This window comes from Fukomys damarensis, unplaced genomic scaffold, assembly GCF_012274545.1.
Source record: "Fukomys damarensis isolate Sample0158 unplaced genomic scaffold, DMR_v1.0_HiC HiC_scaffold_19, whole genome shotgun sequence".
NCBI lineage: Eukaryota > Metazoa > Chordata > Mammalia > Rodentia > Bathyergidae > Fukomys > Fukomys damarensis.
In genome coordinates, this window is record NW_022900931.1 from 11,365,650 (window position 1) to 11,388,198 (window position 22,549).

Genomic DNA, 22,549 nt, shown 5'->3' on the forward strand with positions numbered 1-22,549 from the left:
AAGCCATTAAAGCAAGAGGACAGTGGGCACAGTTGAGGGGGTAGAGTGGTGTAAATGAGAGAGAGTGCTGGTCAGGCCAGTTCCCTCCACAGGAGACTCTGCTGCTAACAGCCTGTGCACTAACTTGGAGCCATTCCTTGGCATTTGCAGTTCTCACTTTCACATATAAACACCAGATCGCCATGCGCGCAAGGGCAAGGTCTTCAACTGAGCACAGTAAATAAGGGCAGATGCACAAAGAAAATTAAGATAATTTGGAAGAAGCAGGATCACGCAGGCGTCAGGACACTTAAAATATTTGCTATTCTCTGAGCTGTGAGAGAGGACAATGTATCTTTGGGACAAGGACACAATTTCACATACAACAGAAACATTGAGGAAGCAAACAAAAATCTGTCATAAGTAAAAATGATGTAAGAACAAAAACAAACATGGAAGAGCTGCAAGGTAAGTTTCAGCAAATTTTCAGAAAATTCAATGATGCAAAGAGATGTAAAATAGAAAAGAGCCAAAAAATTACATATATAATCAGCCCAGCATGTCTAGCACTCAAAGTATAGGATCTTTGGGAAAAGAACACAAGAACAGTTAGGAGAAAGCAACATTAAACAGATAATTAAAACGAATTGCATTAAAATGAAAGACACACGTTTCCAGACTGAAGAGGCCTATATCAAAGCATATGCTGAAATTTCAGAACACCAGCAACAAAACACATCTTTAAATGCCTCCACAGTACAGGGGAAAAGGTCATACAAAGGGGTATGAAATCAGGATGGCCTAGACGCCTCCATGGGAACCTAAAAGACAATGCAAAGATGCCTTAAACATTCTGAAGAAAAAAGTGACTTTCATCACCTTGCCAAACAAACTGAAGTTGAGGGCAGAATGAAGACATTTTAGACACAGTCTCAAAAATTATCTTTTGCATACTCTTTCTTAGAAAATGATGACAAGTCACTACATCCAGAAAATGAACAAGTATCTAAAGTCAGAAAGATGAAGACATCAGACCTAAGAGATTAGTAACACATTATAGGATAAGAAAGAGAATTCCTGAGGTAGTTGTCTGAGTCTATTTGGGCTTCTGTGAAAAAAAAAAACACACAAATTGGGCAGCTTATAAACCACAAAATTTATTTTTCATAGTTCTGAAGATTGGAAAATTCATAATGGTGGCACCAACAGACCTGGTGCCTGTCGAAAGCCTGTTGCTGACCCACAGTGTCTTGCTGTGTCCTCACCTGTGAAAGAGAATGGACCCTTGGGCCTCTTCCCTATGGGCCCTGTTATGGACCATCTAGAATGACCTCCAAAGCCTCATGTGCTTGGATGGTGACTGGTTCATGGGGTACCATCACTGACCTGCTTTTGAGGTAGGATCTGGTGGGAAGAGGTGGGTCAGTGGGGACCTGACCTAGAATGGAATATGTCACCTTTCTTGGCTCTTTCCTTCACCCTGCTTCCTTGCCACCATAATGTGAACAGTTTTCCTCTGCCAGACTCTTCCACCATAACTTCCTGGCTTTGAACCAGTCAGCTACTGACTAAAAACCTGACCCAAGCTAAACTAAACCTCTCCTCCTTTAAGTTGCATGTAACTGGTATTTCTCCCCTGTAATAAGAAAAGGGACTGAGACAAGCCCTAATCCCATTCTTGAGGGCAGAGCCTGCCATGAACAATCACCTCCCAAAAGATCTTGCCTCTGAAACCAATGCAATAGGAATTAGGATTTGAACATGTGAATCTTGGGAGGGACAAGGGGTGGTGCAAAAGCAGTGTGCAGAAAGCAATAGTAAAGGGAATCCTCAAGATGACAACTGCACTGGGTATGCGAAGATTTACAGGTCCACACTGGTGCAGATCAGAAGACACTAGGTGAGATTCCATTAAGATAAAACTGACAGAACACCTCATGAGAGGATTTACATAATTGGTGGAGGGCTTAAAGCAGAGATTGCGCTAATTACTTAGAAAACTAAGCAAAATAAAGAGTTACTGACTTTAGGGAAACAAAACAAATACATTTAAAAGTAACTGTTTATGCTAGAACAAGTTATCATAGACTAGGTGGTTACAGACAATAGAAATATATTCCATGTAGACCTAGAGGCCGAAGAGTCTGGGATCAAGGCACCCACCCGTTGGATCACAGATGGCCACCTTTGGGCTGGGTCTTCACATAGTGAGAAAGAAGTTTACTCCCTGGGGCACAACTTATATGGGCATTAATCCCATTCATGAGCTAATCAGGACCTACTCTCCCAAAGTTCCCACCTCCTAATAGCATTGAGTTGGAAGTTAGGGTTTAATGTACGACTGTCAGGAGGATGCAAACATTCAGTCTGTAGCTCAAATGTAAACGGCACTTATAGATCCATAGTAGAGTCTTTACTCAAGGCTGTTATGACTAAGATTGTGTAACTATGTTGAGAAGATGAGAGAATGGGAAAAAGTATATGGGATAAGAGGTAGGTGGTGCAGGTGGGAATTAGAGTAAAATATTCGTTACTTATGATGGTAAATTAATGTGTGCACACACAAATACATGTATAAACAAATCTATTAATGCGAATGTATTATATATATATATAAAGTATTATATATAACATATGGCGGTTTATGGGTGGAGGAAATTGATGAGGGCAGATAGGGAGTGTGAGGGTCACACATTTTAACACCTTGCATTGTGGTATTATTTGGTTCTTCAAACTATAAACATAATATAAATGATAGAAAGTTCTTCAAAATGCTTACAGATCATCCCTGGCTGCAATTAGAAGGTCCACCAGTGTGTTAAAAAGAGGCAGAGGAAACAGTAGGACCATGAAGAAATCGAGTACCAGAAGTCCACCTGCCAAACTCTCCAGCAGGGAAGTCTGGCCAAGGGGTAGATTCAGAGAGCACATGAACATCTTTAAAGCTTCTGGAAAATCATATGGAGACGCAAACCACCTGAAGAATGAATTTTTGTGGTGTTCCAGTTTCAATATGATTATTGATATTTAAGAATGAAACTCATAGCTGATTGTGGTGGCACATGGCTGTAATGGAGTTGTGAGGCTGAGGTGGGAGGTTTGCAACTGAAAATCAGCCTGAGCAACTTAGCAAGACCCTGTCTCAGAGGAGGAAGAGGAAGAGGGGAGAGGGAGACAGAAGAAGGACGAAAGGAGGAGGAGAAGAAGAGGAAAAGGAAGAGAAAGGAGAAGAAGAGGATGAGGAAAAAAGGGTGGGAGAGAGAAAAGTAGACGGGGAAGGGAAGGGGGAACAGGAGAATCCAAGAAGCTGGAGAATGTGTACACCTGGGTTACCTGCCTGTAAGAGGAACACTACTACTATAACATCCATTTACCTTATGGGTTCCGTGATATACTATACACCAGGCTGCCTTACCGCAGTCCACGTAGGATATCTTAAATACCTGTATATGTACTGATTTTCTGTATGCAAATCCTCATGCCTCTGAGATTGCCCAGCTCAGTGATGCCTCCGTTGAGATCCAGGTCACCCCCCAGAGGTGACTATGTATAATTTTACTCATTGATTCAGAGGAGCTTTTAGTTGTTCATTGTGTGCTCAATGCAGAGTATGTCTATTTTATGCAAATATTTATTTAAATTCCAATCAACTCTTCTATTTTAGTATGGAATTATTTATGCCAAAGTGTTTACAAGCCACCGGATGAGGATCTGCTCTAGGGATACAGAGCTAATCTGTTTAGCCAATCATTTTAGCAAGGGTAAGCCGCCCATCAGAATTGTAAGCAGGCTTTATGCTTCCCCAGAACTTAATTTGTGAGTAAGGCATTTGTATGCTGGGTGGGCTGAAGGAAAACCCCCACTCTCATTCCAGCAAGAATCGGAGGATTAAATAATAGAAAACACAAAACAACACATCCAGGTCATATTCTTTAAGGTACTTGTTTTCATATCCATGATAGTATTGATCTTTTATTGACTGTTTTCAAACTTCAAGCTGGGCTTTAGGAGCCTGGGGCTCTATTCCTAATTTACATTGGGTAGATGAATTAAAGTATAAACTGCATGATACCTGGGAGTCCCTCCCAACTCTGATAGTCTACAAACTATGTCCATTATCCCATTTGAAATCTCACAACAACTTAGAGCTTAAGTGGCTTACTGGAGACCACACAGCTAAGGCATGAGAAGCAGAGCAGATGCCAAGTGCTGGATTTCTCAGTGCACCATTAGCCTGCAGAAAATGAATGGATCACAGGACATACCCTCACTGTCTCTATGCTGTGTCATGCTTTACGGGATGGGCTTGCTGCTACTCAGGCAGAGACACAGTGTGCAAAGGTAGAAGCAGGAGGGTTCATGTTTTCATTCAGCATGTAATCATTAAACATAGACACTGGCTACTATGACCTTCATAGCATCATTTATGCTCATAGACTAGAGAGACAAACAGAAAAAACAAAACAAAACAAAAAAACAGTGTGCTAAGAGCCATGATAAAAGGAAGCACAGGTTGCTCTGAATGCTGGATTTCTGGGTTGCTCTCAGGGCATGCCGTAGCTGGGAGATTTGTTAATGACTCAGGGCAAACTTGATAGGAAACCTACAAGAGGTGACGCAAAGGAAGGTTGAGGCAAGAGCTTTAATTGTGGCCCATGGCTGCCACAGGGCAAGTCATTTGGATTTAGCTCATGTATCCAGGAGTCCTTCAAATAACAGAGTGGTCCTGACATGCAGAGTTCTTCTTGGATCACTAAAGCCAAAAAAACCCTCATTTTACAGAGATAGTGTATGTTGGTCAAGATAGGCTAAGTTGTGCTGTGGTCACAAGTAACCCCCAAGTACCTGGTTTAACACAACAGAAGTTTATTTCGTGTGAATTGACCAGGGGTTATGCCTTATAATCACTCAGGGACTTAGACTGATGAATGCTCCATTTTTGCATATTTTTCTAAGATTTCTAAAGCAGAAAAAAAAAGATATGATGACTAGTAGTGTTTTAAGAGTCTCCAGCGGTCCTCTTTTTCTTTTTCTTAGGCTTTTTCACTGACTTTGAGCTCCTGGAGGCTAAGGATTGTGCTTTGGGCGTCTCTCTATTTACAAGGGTGTAGCACAATATCTGGCATGGAGTAGACACAACAGATGCCCGTCAAATGATTTAGTAAGTGAAAGGACAGAGATCATTTTCTAAAAGAAAAATCCTCCCTACTGGTAACCAGAAACATCTATATTAGCTTTCACACTTTAAAATCAAGCTTTGGGACCTAAGTTTTATCACTACTTGCTCTTCTAACATAGTTAGAAAGATACCCTGGAGCTCAGGCCTGCCGAGAGGCACAAACTCATGTAACTACATTTCAACACTCACTGATGAGTTTTGGGAATTAATAGCTGCGAGTGCAGCTCCCTGCATGCAAGTCAAAGGGAGAGGCTAGGGGAAAGCAACCAAGCAACCTCCTCCCAATGTGCAAAACAGCTATCAGAGGATGGCCCCCAACGGGCAGGGAGGGACCTGGACTATGTTCTCCCAAACACTGATGCAAGGCAGTAGCTGAATCTGCGGAGACCTTAGCTCCAGCTCGGTTTGAATAGACGCCCTTAGAAAGGCTCCCAGCACAGAATACTCTCTTTTCCATGGTGGCAATGCAATGCCACGTTTCTGGGCCTGGAGGAGAGGCCACAAAGTCACATAATGTAACTACAAATTTACAGGACAGCTAAGGTCCTGGATGACTGCTGAAGCATAGTGGCCACAGAAGCTGCCAGAACAGGATGGGTAACCAATAGGCTGTAATTTGATGTGCTACTCATTTATCATTGCCCTTCGTGCTCTAACGTCTGGCAGAGATCTCTGTCTTCGCTGCCGTAGACAAAAAGATTAGTGCATGACCAAGAGCATGTGTGCAATACAACTAAAAAAAAGCTTGTGGCTTGGAAGAAAGAACGGCATTAGCTCAGTATTGTGTGCAGAGTGTGAATCTGAGGAGGAGGCACAGAAAACAAGTAGAAATGTCCTCCTTTGACAGCGATGGTGGTAGTGAGGTGGGCTTGACACACTACATGGCATGCATGATATGCAGGTTTTTCTTTAAGGGGAATTTGGGACCACCCCAGTGATTGAAAGGTGGGACAGTTGCTGCTCTGGGCAGCAGCACTCTTCTTAGCATGTGTGTCTAAAGTGTGATGGAATTGTTTGGGGTGAAAGAGGATCAAGGCAGTACAAAGTGATATGTATGTAGAGAAAGGACTTTTGCTCTTTCTTCCAACCATTTTTCTCAAGCTACATTCAAAAGTGTTGGGACCCTGCAGACTGAGGGTGACCACACAATTCTCTAGGTGGTACCACCAAACTTCCTTCCCACAGGCTTTGCTGGACTACTTGGGCAACTCCTGAGTGGCTGTCCTCCCTTATTCCTGGTACTCAAGGTATGAATTTGACACCGAATCTTCACAGAACAGCAGCCTGTAACCTTTGAGGGGTCATCTACAAAATCCTACCTAATGCTACAAAAACAATATTACCTTCCTAACTTTGTGAGCTTCCAGAGTTTTAGAAAATAGTGTGTTTCAATTTCTTCTAGAGACAAAGGATAATCTAGTTAAACTGACCTGTTTTGAATGAATACCTGAGGATAACAGACACTTTCATCCAAATTGTCTTATAAATTTGATACAGTAGCATCTTTTTATGTGTTCTGAAATGAGTCAGATAGTAAATATTCTGGGCTTTGTCTACCATCTGTGATTTCCCTGTATACTTCTTTCCCCTTTCCACTCCTTCCCCAGTCCCATTCTTCTTTTTAGTTCATGGACCATGAAACAGTCCTTGGGTTTATTGACTCATAGGTTTCAGTTTGTTGGCATAAACTTTAGAACATAAAGTTAAAAAGACTACCTACTGCCATGCAAGGCACCATGGCAGCTGTCAAAGACTAAGCCAAGAAGAACCACTGTAAGTCTGTGATTCTGAACTGGGTCAGTTGCACGTTTACGTAGGTCAAGGAGATTTGGAAGAAACTGCCCAAAGTACTTCTCCATCAATCTGACAGTAAGAACACAAAATTCCACCAGATGTATGTTCCTGCAGATCAAGGTCTACATATCCAGGGGTTCCAAGGTAAAAGAGAAATAGTCTGGGAAGATTAGGACTCATTCCTCCAGATGGTTTTGAGATAGAGAAGTGAGTTAAGAGTGAAAAAAATAGGAGAAATACAAGACAGATAGGTTGGCATGTTTTCTAGACAAGGGTAACAGGGATAAATGTATCTATAGAGGAGGAGCTAGGAAAGCAGACTAATTACAACCATCATCACAAGCAGATTAAATCTTGGAATTCAGTGTATGGATGCAAACATGCAGATAGATATGGGCCAGTTAGAAAATAATGTGGGCCGAGCCCTGTGCAATAGAAAAAATGGTGGAACCAGTGCTAGGGTGGATGGATCTGATGGGGTAGTACTATAGCTGGCAGAACTTGTGTGAGCTACCATTAGTTCTCTTAACCCTCTACTGGGGACTGCTGTAACACACTACCACAAACCGGGTAGCTTTAAACAGCAGCTAAGTGTTCTCCCACAGATCTGGAGGATACCAGTCAGGGTGTTAGTAGGGACATGATCCTCAGAAGATCCTGGGTGGAATCCTTCTGCCTCTTTCTGATTTCTCGTGGTGGTGGTCGGTCACTGGCATACTGTGGCTTGCAGGTGTATCATGTCATTGTCTTTGTCTTCACATGACATTTTTCTCTTTTACAGGGACATTCTTAAAACTTTGCAGAAACTTGGTGGTGTCTTTGAGCGATGATTATGTTACAGCGGTAGAGCCCTTGTGGATAGGATTCTAAAAGGGGCCTGTATGAGTAGCTTGCCCTTCCCACCGTGTGAGGACACAGCAAGAAGTGCCATCTATGAAGCAGAGTGAGCCGTCACCACAGACTGAACCTGCTCCTGTCCTGACTTGGACTTGTGTGTGTGTATTTTTTTTTCCTCAGTAATCCCTGTGAGTGAATGAACGAATGCAGGAGAGTACTGTGGAAGCGAGTACCTGCGTACATAAGGAAACCATTCTTGAATATTTCTTTTTGGTTTATCTGAAATTCTCTCTTTCCCCCCAAATCCTCTTACATCTTCCCCAGTAGAATTATACTCCCAAGAAAGATTTGGCTTCTTTCCGCCTTTGTGTCTCAGCTCATCGTTATCCTTTCCCCTCATGACAGTTGCCACCTGGGAGAGCTCTGACTCTTCTGTATCAAAGCAAACCATTGGCCTTTACAGGGAAGAGAAGGTGTCCCTATGGGTGCTCTGCCTCCTGTGTGGTGGAAACTGGATATTCCCCATCATCCCTCACGACTACGGCAGGCCAGAGCCAAACTGCTCTTGCATTACAGAATCTCATTAATTTCTGTTTAACCAAAAGATTCAAAGGAGGCAAAAATGATACACACACACACTTGCTCCTGTCAAGAGCCATTCTACATAAAATTTGGGGGAAAGTTATTTCATAATAAAAGTATGACTATAGCTGTCTAAGGCCCAATGTCACCTTGCCCTTGAGCCGCCTATGGCAGGAGGAAACATAGCTCTGTTTTGCCTCCAGTCACAAGTTGAAGCCTCAGTGCTCTCCTAATACTGTGACGCTAAGGGGCAGCTGAGGACATCCGGGTTCTTCAAGAACTGAGCAGTAATAAAAAAGAGAAAATTTTCACCTGGGTGAAGGACAACTTCTTTTTAGCTTGCTGTCTTTTTCTACCTACTGTTGTAAGAATGCTGTGCTGACCACCTTCATCAACATAACATCCTCGTGACATAGGGTCACCGCTGTCCTCTACGTCACCCGATGCTTCCTCTAATTATTGTGTGTGCTCAATAGATAATGGCTAGCTCGGAGAGTCTTCGATTTTGTCCACTCGGAGGCATTGACCTCCCCACCCATATACTTTGAAATTACGCATTTCCATTGTTTTATTTTCTTTAGCCCTCCCTGTCCCCCTTCTGGGCAGTTGGAGGACTGTTCACCCTCCGATAGCTCCAAATGAGGAATCACTGGTTCGTGTGCAAGACAGCAAAGCAAATAGCTGCGTGGAACTGCTCAGAGCAGCACCGTGGCACTCTCAGGCCCTGAGACCAGACACAGAAGTCTGTATTAGTACTCAGATAGCGCAGTGCTGTTAGGATCTGCCTGTAGGGCATCTCTGGCTTTGCATTTGCATGGAGCTCTTCTCTGCCAGTAGGTAGCTCACCCTTTCAGGGGCAGTGAGGATGGAAGGTTTGAATGTACTGGAGATTTCTTGTGGGTTCGGTAATGCATTATCAAGTGTGTTGTATCCTTGTCACTCCACCTCTAAAACCGTGACAAGTGTGTTGTTTGATAGCAGACTGTTGCTTTCAGGATATTTTTCCAGCCACATTGCAGGAAATTGGTCTTTATGCATCTCTCTCCCTTACCTAGACTATGAGCTTTTATAAAACCTATGCCTACCTCTCTGTAGTGCCTAGCATAATGCCTGGATTGTAATAACATAAAATACTACCAGAATACTCCTTCAAAATACTACCAAAGCATTCCAAATCACACAATTTAACCTATACTCCTTAGTCTGAATGTTTTCTTAATATGTATTTTCTGAATTTACACTTTTATTAGGAAAAAAAAGGGAAAGAATAATTGAGACTTGTTTCAGATTTAGCCTACCACTCCTAACCTGTCATCCACTATCCTATCTCCTAGGAACAGTAGATGATGGTTATTACTATAAATCTAAAACCTTGTGGAGAACTTTTAATGAAATTAAGTCTGCCAGGTGCTTGGGGATGCAATTGGTATACATATTTTAAATGCTTATATTACTCACATTGATCACTTTAGGGATCCAGAATCCTCTGCAATTTGCTAGTTCAGATATCCTGATCTGTCCTGCATTCCTCATTCCCTAGAAAAATTAAGATTCCCTGAAACGAAGTCACAGGAATTGGCAGGATTCCAAGGTGGTGTTATTGCCAGGCTAATAGTGCTTAATAATCAATTAGGCTTATTCATTAGTGTTATTAACCCTCTCCCCCAGAACTACCTGCAATCAGCTACACGATGGCAGACAGATGCTTTCCAGGTGTTTTCACAAAGCCATCTTGTGATTTTTCCCAGTCCAACCAGACAGGCTGTGAAAGATGCCTGGGGTGGGAAGAGAGGAGTTGGGTTCTGTGTGGAAAGATGCAGACGGGGAGCGCAGTGAATGAGCACACATTTTTCCAAACAGAGCTTGTCTGAGCCAGGTCTGCTGTTAATTAGTGTTGGGTTTTCTGAGAACACAGCGTCCAGACTGTGGCAGACAGGATGCACCCCATCTGTGCGTAGCTCTGGCCAGGGGGGCTGGTTACAGGAAGAACCCTTCCCCGTGGACACCCTCCTGCAGCCTGATGAGCACATTCACCCACCAAGAGCAGAACGGCGGTGGGTTCCAGGGTGACGTGGTGCGCTTCTCCAGTTGCCTAGGAAGAGGGGGCTGTGTGCGTCTGGGTGAGTCAGTCCCACCACTCGTGCGTAGACCTAGTGACAGCTTTTCTAGAATGTGAAAATGAGGGTCATATCCTAGCACCTGGATACATTAAAGCTTACAGAGCAAAAGTCTGTACCAGTGAAGGTATTTGGGTTGATTGAGCAGGTTCCAGAGCCCAGACTTTTCCCTGCCTGCGCCTTTGGCTGAGTGCAGCCTAGACACCAAGCAGGTCAGACAGGACTGTGCTGCTCCATTTCCACGACCAACTGTGTAGTCCCAGCCCAGGCTGCCTTTCTGGAGCTCCCTTCCCTGCTTCTGACAGAGCAGATGGAGAGTGGGAGTGAGCGCACAGCTCAGGCAGCCCCTGTGCCTGGGTGCTGGACATTCATGTAATTATCATAATAAAAATAAAATTGTTACCCATGAGGGAGGGCTTGCCAGGTGTGCATTTAACTCTTGCAGCAGCTCTTTTAACATTGTAGCCCCAGTGGTCCCATTTTACAGATGCAAAAACAAGTCCAGAGAGTTTAACCACTTACCAGTCCAATGATTTAAATACAGGATGACAAAAGTTGCACATTTTCATTAATTTTATACGGTAATATAAAGGACATATAAAAATGACAAGTTCATAACTTTATCAAGTTTATTCAATGCTAGAATTGACTAATTGAAATGACCCCTGCCTGAGAAGCACTTGGGATAGTCAGTACGTAAACAAACACAGCCCTAGTGAAGCTCAGGGTAAACTGTTAATCCAAATTCAGGATATACAGTGGTTAAAAAGTTGCACTGTCAGGTTTCAAACTTGACTGATGTCTAATTGGGACCTTCACTTCCCTATTGTACCAAAACTATTTGTGACTCTAACCTTAGTTTTTTATCTCTCTCTCTCTCTCTCTCTCTCTCTCTCTCTCTCTCTCTTTCTGTGTGTGTGTGTGTGTGTGTGTGTGTGTGTGTGTGTGTTTATGGTGGGTGGTCAGAATGTCTAACGTTGTAGCAAATGCAAAAGGATTTTTTTGAGCCAAGGATTTCTGAGCTTATGTGTATAAGTCCTGGTAGAAGATAGGGGAGGCATGTTTATAGATGCCCTTTTTTATTTTAGGATTTAGGCATGAGAAACAATCTCTCTCTCTCTCTCTCTCTCTCTCTCTCTCTCTCTCTCTCACACAGAATAACAGTTTTGGCTTTTGGTATTGTTTGCCTTGCCTGCCTGGGAGCAAGACAGCCCCCGAGAACAGAAGGTTCAAATATAAGAAGACAATAGTGTCAGGAGAAGCCTCCGTGTGTATTTCAGAGACAAAGCCCTTGCCTCAAGGGCTACCCTTTAGACTTTCTCTTCCTGGGGGAGATGCCATTTTCTTTTTTTAGGGAGGAGGCCCGGGAGAATGTGCCCCCAGGATACCTTTTCATTGGAAAATTCCTTATATTTATATCAGACTCTTCAGAGAAAGAGGGAAGCCTCAGGCTGTGGGGCTGTGACCTTCGATAGGCGAACTGCCTGAAGGTCTCCCTTGCTTCCCCTGGATGGGTACCAGCAGACTTCGAGCCTGCAAGCCTGAGGCACTCCCAAGCACTGTCTCTGCCAAGGGTGCTTCGCTGGCTCATCTCTATACTATTCCTCCTAACATGGTCCGCAGAGGAGACACATGTAATCATCACTGGGATGAATTACCAAAGGAAAAATTCTTCCGTGAGCAGCAAGGCAGAGATCGGGGTGTGGAAAGATACTTCACACCATATTTAATAACATTATTCATTCAGTATCTATTGAGCTCCTTTATACGTAGATGTGAGCACAGCACTTCTAGAAAGAGACAAAACAAAAGAAAACAAAACAACAACAGAGACATGATTCCTATTCCTAAGGAAATTAGTTGAGAAGGCAGTTGTTAATTTAACATTCTTCTCTTTCCTGGGTCTCTTTCCTCTTATCTGTTCAAGTCAGGATTTCCCCATTCCTTCAAGACTCTCTTCAAATGATGCCTCTTCCATGAAGCTTGTCCATCCTCCGAATTTCCTCATGACCCTTGTTTCTGAAAGTGCATTTCCTCCTATTTTAGCTTATGCACTTCTTCAGAGTATGGTTGGCATGGCATTGGAACCATTGCTGTATTCCTCTTATCCTAGAACCTAATGAGAACCTAGAATCTAGCAGGGTTGCTACACATTTTTTGTTAATGAACCACTGAATCAGTGAAAATACACATAACAAAGACGACACAATTTGAGAATGACAGAGGTAGGGTTAGGCGAAGAGAAGAGGGAGGATTCCAGAATGCAGGAAACGATCTGTGTTCCACAGAAAAGGAATTAATGGTGAAGTCTGTCTAAGGTGGGGACGAGATACAGCTGGCGATGACAGCCTGTGAACGGGCCATGCTGGCTCATAGAAGCCACTGATATCATTAAGAACGAAACCTTAAAGTCAGCATTGTAGGAAACTGCAAGATAGATTTTGATGTCACCAAGAATGTAGTGTAGGCTGGAGTAAAGAAGAAAATTATCTCTCAGCTGCTATGCACATGTCATGGGTTGAGCTGAGAATCCGAACAGATAAGAGTCTCTAAAAGAGCAATGATTTGGCAAGTTGGGTGGGTCGTTCCACAGATGGAACCATTGAAGAGATGTTCGTGTATTAGCATTAGTAAGTGGGGAATGTTCATGTGTTACTCATGAGAAAATCAACTTCAAAGGAGGAAAGGTCCAATTCGACTCATGGTTTTGGTGCATGGTCAGTTGGCTCCTGGGCCTATGGCAAGGCAGGACGTTATGGCAGGGAGTGTGGTGGAGCAGAGCTCTTTGCTTCATGGAGGCTGGGAAGCAAAGAGAGAGAGGAAATTCCAGTGTTTCCATGGAGGGTATGCTCCCAGTGACCTAACTTTCTTCCATTAGGTCTTACCTCTTAAAGGTTCCACACCTCCTAGTAGTGTCACAAGTGGAGGCCTCTAATTTAACAGATTTTGGGGGACATTTAATATCCACAGCATAACAGTTAGCTGTTCAGCTGATACCACAGATTCAAGGAAGTAAAAACAAGCTGAAGGTGTTCAGAAAGAAATAAATGGGAGGACTTAAAGAAAGGTTAACTATATCTCATTTGAGCAATGAGATCTAAGATAGTGTTGAAAAGTAGACAGGCTATAAAGAGGTTTAGGAAATTTCTGCTCAAGAAGGCATTGAAAGTTGATTCTTTGAAGTCTCCCTTTCCTACAGATAAATGTCTCACCTCCTCTCACATTAAAAAAAAAAACATACCACAATTCAAAGGCAAAGTTATGTTCAAACACAAAATAAACATCTCTATGTGGCATAAATAAAACAAGAAGTGTAAAGTGGGATGAAACTAGGCTGGGACCTGCTGGGTTCTGAGTCCAGAAATAAGCAGAATCAGCCAGGGGGTTCTGATATTGCAGAATAACATGGACAGAAGTGGGTCCCTCTCCAGGTGAGGTCCTGAAGCCTGTGCAGGCCACGGAGGGACACTACCAATAGAAGGAGTTCTCAAAATGTCATCTCACTCTTGCCTGGGACTCTGGAGTACATTAAGGTGGGAAGAAGCAGGCAGACCCAAACGTCCGCCTAACTTCAAAGTCAAGAATGTCTGGTCTGGAACATGCAGTACGGATGCTAGTTTTATAGTGGGAGCCCCAGGAGGCTGAATGAAAACAACCATAACATTCCTAAAGCAGGAAGCACGCAAGGAGAGGGAACTGGGAGAGGGAGGAGCGAGGAAAAGGGGGTGGAAGGGTGGGGGAGGGAGAGAGAGGAAGAGGGAGAGGAAGAGGGAGAAATTTTTAATATAAGACTGAAATTCTGAAACTTCGAAGGGAAAGTAATGGTAAGAAAACAATAATAAAAAGAACAATTTGGAGATAGAGTGTCTGGATGAAATGAAAACGGTGTGCTGAGGCTTGGTTTGAGCGTGCGCTGCAAGGCTTCATGTGCTAGATGCGTGATCCCCAGTGTGTCATTTGAGAGGTGGGGGGACCTTGGAGAGTGGAGCCCGGAGGGAGACCCTTAGGTAATGGGGGTGGTGTCCTTGAAGGGGTTAAGGTAGTTCTTGTTGGACCCTGAATTAGTTCTCGAGGTAGTGGGTTGTTCTAAGAAGACGCCCCTCCTCACACTATGGTTTCTCGTTTCACTGTGTGATTTCTCTCATGTACGTACTCCTGCCATCCGTGTTGGTGCCGGCTGCCATGAAGTCATGGAGCCAGGAGGGTCCTCACCAGAACTGGTGCTATGCTCTTTGAATTTGCAACCTCTGAAACTGTGAGCTAAATTCTCTCTTTTCTTTATATGTACCCGGTCTCGGGCATTTCATTATAGTGACTCAAAATGGGCGAACATAGCAGTTCAGAGGCGTGTGCACACAGAATCTTTACATAAAGACTAGCCTTCACAAGGGTGAGGGAGGATATAACTAAACCCAGAAATAAAGCAAGAAGACGTGTTCATAAAGTGATTACAAATGCAAGAATTAAAAAAAATGATTGAAATGAAAAAAATCTCAACAAGATTAGTCTCATTCTGGACACAAAGGGAGAATGAGTCAGAGAGAAGATGTTTACTGAGGAAAGCATCCAGATTAGAGCAGATAAAAATATGAATGCCCAGATGAAAGATGTGGGTAAGGCACATGTCGTAGGAATCCTAGAAGAACAGAAGCAATAACAGAGAACCAATGTTGAAGGGAGTAACAGTGGTTGGGCTTGGTGGTGCATGCCTATAATCCCAGCACTCTGAGAGGTTGAGGCAGGAAGATCACAAATTCAAACCCATTCTGGGCAATTTAGCTAAAACTATCTTAGAATAAAATAAAATGGGCCAGGAATGCACCGCAGTGTGAAGGGCCTGGGTTCAGTCACTAGTATTAGGAGAGAGAGAGAGGGCGGGGGGGAGGAAGGAGGAGGAGGTGTGAGGAGGAAGAGAGAAGGAGGAAGAGGAGAGAAGAGAAAAGCAGGGAATAGAGGGAATAGTGACATTGTTGAGAAAACTTGAGCAAGAGGAAAGTAAGAAACAGCATTAGCCCCCAAAGCAGGAAAGTAGATTAGTCAATAAAATTCACCATAAATTATTTTTAGAAGTGTTAACGTTTTTTTTTTTAAGAGTGAAAATAAATTCTAGCAGTGAACTTTTTAAAAATGATGGCAGTATGACTGACATACAAGAAGTTCAACATATTTAAGGTTTACAACTTAAAGATTTTGGAGATAAGTTCTACATCTATATGATGGTTTTATAGTCCATGCTGTAAATATGCTCATCACTGCCAAGTTTCACCACTTTTCTTTATTAATTAGCATTATTTTGTGCTAAGAATTCTTCTTAGCAAATTTCAAGTTTGGGTCATAAATTTCAAATTTGTATTTGAAATTGCTTTGCCTTTGAAACTGTCCCTTTTAAAAATGTTTAATATGTGGAAAAAAAGAGACTTCAAAGAGCCAACTTTCAGTGCCATTGTGACCAGGCATTTATCATGCTTTATAACCGAATCTTTATACTCTGATTTATAATGGAGTGGTTTTTCAATAGTTAAAGCATGGTAAAGTCTTCATCTTGTTAAAGAGGATAGAAATAATACTTTTAGGCTGTAACAAAAATACAGTTAAGTATATTTGTTAAAATTTTAGGGATAGCAATCAAACGAGTAGAAAAACAATCCACAACTCCAAAGCAGTGAATGAAGAAAGACTATAGAAATTTTTATTGATTCAACAAAGATCAAGAAAGGAGAAAAAATGAAGCAGAAAGTATAGAAAAACAATAGACAGAGTAAGATACAAGTAAGTTTGAATACACAACATATGAAACCAGATTAGTCTCATCTTTTATGGATCTTGAAATAGCAAATTGCATTGTGATAACATGAATGTCATACACATATATAAGAAGATGATGACACCATTAATGTAAAGATCAAAACATCATTACCTATTGTATATCTATGGACTCTGTAATTTTGAATGTGTGTTGTTTTTGTGTAAATACATGCACAGTAAATATCTCAAAACATTAGGAAAAGACACACACCACTTTTAGGATAGCAGTTTGCTCTGCACTTGGAGGGAGCAAGAGAAGACTAGAGAATAGAACACAGGGAACATCAATCTTTCCTAAGTTATTTTATTTCAAAAGAGGAAAACATCTGAGGCCAATATGGAGAAAATGTTAATAACATTTGGGTAGCTGGGACACAAGTGTTCATTATATTAGCCTTTCTACTCTTCTGGATGTTTGAAATATTTTTAAATATACAACACTATAAATGGATTATAAAATTAAGGCTGTCCCAGAAAAAAATGAAAAAAAAGTCAGGATGGTGGGTAGCAGATTTTTAAAAGTAAACCTGCCTTTTTTCCCCTGTAGCAATGTTTTTTTGCAAATCTAGTTTCATCATCTGTTAAAAACCTGACCAAGCTGTAATTATTTTACAGTTGCACTTAATTATTTATTTATCTATTCTTTTTCTCTTAGGGAGATACATAGAGCAAAGATGATAATTTATATCAAGTAAGCCAGTGAATAAGTAGCCCAATGAATATATGCACAGATAAGTATGGTACGTGGAGAGCACACGTCACATTCTCCCAAGGTGGGAGATAGTGGCCTATGGAACAGTGTAGCAGAAACCTGTAGATGTGACCCTTGTAGAGGAAGGAAATCTATTCCAGGCCCAGTTTTATTCCCACGAAGTCCATCCCTCCATATGGTAGTTTTGCTCTTTATTTAAAAAAATATATAAATCTTTCGATAGATAAAATTCTGGGAATTCACATGGAACTATATCCCCAGTCTCATTAATTAATTACTTCATGGATTCACTCACTCACTTGTTTGTTTGTTTATTTTTTGAGACAGAGTCTTGCTAAGACACGAAGTTGCCCAGGCTGTGTTTGATCTTGTGATCTTTCTGCCTCAGCCTGCCAGAATGCTAGAATTGCGGGTGTGTGGCACCACAGCTGGCAGAAAATAGGATGTTGCTTCAAAAGTTTATTTATTTATATTTTTAATTTTAAGGTTCTCCCTCTGTGGGACCTAAATTACAAGCCCTTGCTAAATGACAAAGGGCCTAGGAGACAATGTCCTGAACCCCTCCCATTGTAGCCACAGCCCCGACCTTTGTTCTTGCCCTGGCCTAAGAATGTGGATCACTCTTGTATTGTTTGGAGTCCGGATCTGAATCTTCTTGTAAATTAGAGACTCCAGACATAGAGCCCAAGCTAATTGACAAACTGTTTGCTCATCCAGAGTGTCTTGGTGACCTTTGAGACATCCTATAGGTGGTACCTGTTACTCATCAATATGTGACTGTTGAACATGTGACTGCTGACCACCAGCTCAAGTCAGCAGACCTTTGTCCCCTGTCTGTGAGCCCAAAATGTTAAACCCCTCTTTTACTCCCTATAAGAGGACCTCGGCCCCTGAGCTAGGTGCCTCTCTGCGCCAGCCACTTGGTTCTCAGAGTGCCGTCTGGCCAGACTAATAAAGGTCTTTTACCATCTAGCCTGGTGTGTTCCTTCCTGGGTTTCTCGTTCTCCGTCGAGCTCCCGGAGCCTCGCTGGGTGTTGGGCCCAGCATTATGGAGGCCTTTTGGCTGTTCACACTCCGTGGAGTGGAAGTGAGGCTTTAGGTCTTACACCTCCAATCATTTATATACTTTTTTCCACTCATAGATCTGGGCTGTTTGTCATGCAGAATTTCAGTGCGGATTTTGCCGATTGTATCTCATGGACAGTTTAACCAGTCGCTCCGTCCACCGCTTTTCCTCCCTCTCAGCAGCTGGATGGAGAGGCTGGGTTGATTCGGGCTCAGCCCCCTGTGACAGGGGTGGCTTCGTGCTCTTTCACTGGGAGAAAGCATATGGTATCTGCTGACCTCAAAGCTTAGATTTTTTTAATTCATTAGGTAATTTGAAACAATGCTATTCTAATTATATTATTTTATTCTTTGCAAATGACCTATTGGTTTCTTCTTATTGTCATTATAAATTCATAGAGCTAGACCTGTTTAAAGGTTTTATATCTCTTGCAATGATTATACTTAATGAAGCTTGGAATGTTCTGTCTTTGGCCTATTGGAACCTGTTCAATTTGCCTGGGGTTCTTCTGCAATGACCCGCGTAGTGTTTGATGTCTTTCTTGCTATCTGGCATTAAGAATACTCCAAGATTATCTTGTGATTTCCTGCCTCAGACTTAGAGTCCTCCATTTCTCTAAGAAGCCTTGTTTCTATTGGTAAAGAAGGAGACTTTGCGACGATAATCTGGGTTTTAGGAAGATTTATTGTGACCAGACAGGTCATAGTTTTAGGGCTAAGAGTTAGGATACTAATGAATAAATGATAAACTAAATATTCACATATTTAAAATATATTTCAATATTAAATAGTACATGAATTCATACTATTTCCAGTTTCAATCTAAGGCTGTAGAAATTTTACTTAAACTTTTCCAAATTCCATATATATATCTCACTTCTTCCACACTGAGAATTCTCTTTCCTAAAGACACAGTGAGTGTCAATATTAGCATCCCCTATTGTTTGTTTCCATTTGCTCACAGGACAGGTGTAGCAATGTCAGTGCCACAATGGCTCTGACTCTCCTTCTCAAGTTTAACTGCTGATAGCTGTCAAGCCCCACTCCTTACTCAGCCCTCTTGCCTCATACCTGACCACGCTGCTAAGAATGTTTGCACACTCCGTTCCTTGGTGCCGATGGAAAGTTCAAATCCTTCCAACCCCTGACCACACCCTAGGCCACGAAAACACTCCAAGCCAGGCACCTCTCCTCACATCCTCAAGACAGTTTTGGACCCTCTGGAGCCTGTGCCACCCTCACCAGGAAGCCTTGCTAGCGTAATAAATGTTTTCATATGCTTTTGGTACCTGTGTGACATTCCCGGTCTCCACATGTCATTTGTTCATAGCAAAGGCATTCACCCAGTCTCTAAAGAGTGACCTAAATACTCAGGACAACATTAACATTACAGCAGATTAATAGCTAGAAGGTGTTAAAATTGTTTTATACACACTTCCCAGTCTCCCCTACCTTCACATTTTGCATTTACACTGTGTGATGGCTTGTATCAAGCTGTCCCCTCAAAGCCTCATGCAGTCATAGAGGGGCTTTGCAGAAATGGTTGGATCTAGACTGTGTGGTGCTGGGAATACTAAATCAGTCTACTGATTGGTTTGGCATAGTTCTGGCTAGGCTTAAGGGTGTGACTGCTACACCCATCCTAGGGCAGGCAGCCTGCATGAAACATAAGGGTCAAAAAGAGTGCTAATGTGCTCTTGTCTGCCTGCTTGCTGTGGGCTATTTCTTCTCTGTCATGCCTTCTGCCTTGGAGCCCGCCAACTATGGGCTGAAACCTCTACAGACTGAGCCAAATAAAGCTTTCCTATTTTAACTTTGGGTGTTGGGTATTTTGTCTCAGCAATGAGAAAAGTAACTAAGACCTACATCATCTAAATTGTCAGAGATGTAGCCAGTTCACAGCGTACTTTTTATTTTTCCGTCCTCCTTTATTCATAGTTGTTCAACTGATCATGTTCTCAACACTCTGATCCACACGTAAAAATTGCCATAGTCACTTTGGTTGTCTGAGCTAGTTCTCCAGCAGATGTCTCGGGAAGCACTTGTATTCCCTAGGTCCTTGCACTTTGCTTGTGCTCTTCATCCTTGAGGCCAGTGTCGCTTGATATACAATCTTTGGGCCATGTCTTCCTTCACTGAGTGTACTAATGTTTCTCCATTACCTTCTACTAACCACTTTTTTACTTCAGTTTTGAAAAATAGAGGTATAATTTACAGGGAATAAAATTCACTAGTATTCAGTTTCTTGAGCTTATGAAAGGATTAATTTCAGGGTGGTTTTATTGTTATCACCTTGTCTATTGTTTTTGGAGATGTTACAGACTCACTTGGTATTCATTTCTTGTTAATGATTTTTGTATGGTAGGTAGTGTTGCTGGCAAGAAGTCTTAAGACATTCTATTTTGATTTTCTTTGTAAGTGATTTGCCTTTTTGTTATTGCTCAAAATGTTTCTGTTTTTAAAAATCAAGTCCTTGCATAAAGATGTCTTGTTTGTGATCACTCTGAGTTGATATTCTCAGATGTGAGTTGTGCTCTTTCAACATATAGTAATTTTTAAATCATAGGATTATTTCCTTGGAGTATAATCTTTGGTAATTGTTAAGTTCCCTTTGTTTTGGTTTTCTTTTTTACTATTATCAATATTATAAGTGTAGTTTGTCTTCTTTGTCTTTTTTTTTTCTTCAGCACTGGGGATTAAACCTAGGGTCTTTGTACTGAGTTATTTTGAGATGAGGTCTTGCTAAGTCACTAGCAAGTGACTTCTCAGGTCACTTCTCAGGCTGGGCTCAAGCTTGGGATCCTTCTGCCTCAGCCACCCAGAGTGCCCTGGTTATAAGCATGTGCCACTGTGCCTAGTTTCTTTGCTTATTTTCAATATTTATCTGTATCTCAAATAATTTCCTCATTTCTAGTATAATTAAAATTTTTTCCTTCATTTTCATTTTCTAGCTCTTCTAAGAAATTATTTGTATATTCATTTGTTCATGTGTTCTTTCTTCCTCATTTCTTATTTTTGAGAAGTTTTTTCATTTTTTGTATTTACAAATTCTATTTATTCATATTTTATAGTACATGTTTGCAGTACATGTTTATATTCTTTGTGTGGAGGTGGCCCATGTACACAACACATCACAATTCTTTTTTTCATACACTTTACCTCCCTCCTTCCCCACTTCCTCTATGTCTTCATCCCCTTCCCATTTAAGCAAGATCTGTCGCCATATTTGCTATTATTTTTATTTTTCTCTTTATTTACAATGTGGGTTTTTCATGTAAGAGGAACCATGTAGTAGTCAAGCTTGTGTGTCTGCTTTATTTCACTTACTATTGTGGCCTCAAGGTGCATCCATTTTCCTATAATGACTCATTTGTATTTTATTTTTTCTATGTTCTGTGACCCATTTCTGAGTTTCTTATAGTTTTGATTTGTGCTATTTTATCTTTTCAAAATCACTAACTTAAATGTCTTTTAGTTAGTTTTGAAATAGAAGTTACAGTTTTGATCTCTTTCATGCTTAATTTTTTCCACTGGGAAAGATATTATTCTGCTCTTTATTCTTATTTTTGCTGATCAATACTTTGTGTGGGATTTATCCTCAATACATTGCTCATTCTCTTACTTATATGAAGTTAATTTCTTTGAGATTTTAGGATACAGCTCTGTTCAGATCCAGGTATATTTTCTAACTTCACTGAGCAACATTTTCTGTGGTTTTGAAGCGTTCAGAGGAAAAGCAGCCATTTGCTTTCTGAGGTTTCCCAGATGTTATCCTCCAAGCCCATCTGGATTTTTTTCTTTACCTTTATTTTTCTTGTATTGTTCATTTTCCATTCCATTCCAGTTTCTCCGAAGTCTCAGGCCTTCTCCTAGAAGGGAACCCCATGTGGCAAGCTCTGCGAGTTTATAGGATTTAGAGCTTGACTTCTCCAGTCTTCTCTAGTCTCCCTTAATTCCCTCCAACTCACCCACCATTAAAAAGAAAACCACTCCAGCTTTGACATCATGCTCAACCTGGCCTGCCAAGCTTTCTAATGAGCATCTGTTGGCTACGCCATGTCAGTTCATTAGTTTTGGGCCTTGTTCTCCAGTTGCTTTCTTTCAGTGTGATGATTCCAGGCACATTAAAGAACTGTGCTCTTGCTCTCTACTGATCTTCCAGAATGTTCTACTAACATATTTTTGGAAAAAATTAATTCTCTCAAGGTTAAATTTACACCTAAAATTCACCAGTTTTGAGGTTCTCAAGTTACTAGAAATATTGTTCCATTTTTGTATTGTTTTGGGGATGACAGAGTTTAATGGGTTTGTATTAGTTGTAAGTGACTAAATATTTTTGTTTGATTCTTTTTTTTTCCTATTAAATGTAGTGTTTTAGTAATTTTACTAAGCTATATCCTAGTGCTAATTATTTGGTATCAGACTTTTTAAGATACTCTATATCTATCAGTTATGGTTCACTAACAGATTTAAATATAT

The 22,549-nt window shown here is 41.4% G+C and overlaps 1 long non-coding RNA gene across 3 annotated transcripts in view; it reads left to right on the top strand.

The window, feature by feature from the left end:
- Positions 1–10,950, top strand: part of LOC104872236 — a 64,982-nt gene extending 54,032 nt beyond the window's left edge. Inside the window, exons 4-5 of one of the 3 annotated variants that reach the window (XR_004518140.1) lie at positions 1,150–1,376; positions 7,734–10,950. This is a non-coding gene — a long non-coding RNA (uncharacterized LOC104872236). Of the gene's footprint in view, positions 1–1,149; positions 1,941–7,733 lie in introns of those variants that run through there. The other 2 variants (XR_783096.3, XR_004518139.1) reach the window with 2 other exon arrangements.
- Positions 10,951–22,549: the final 11,599 nt, after the last annotated feature.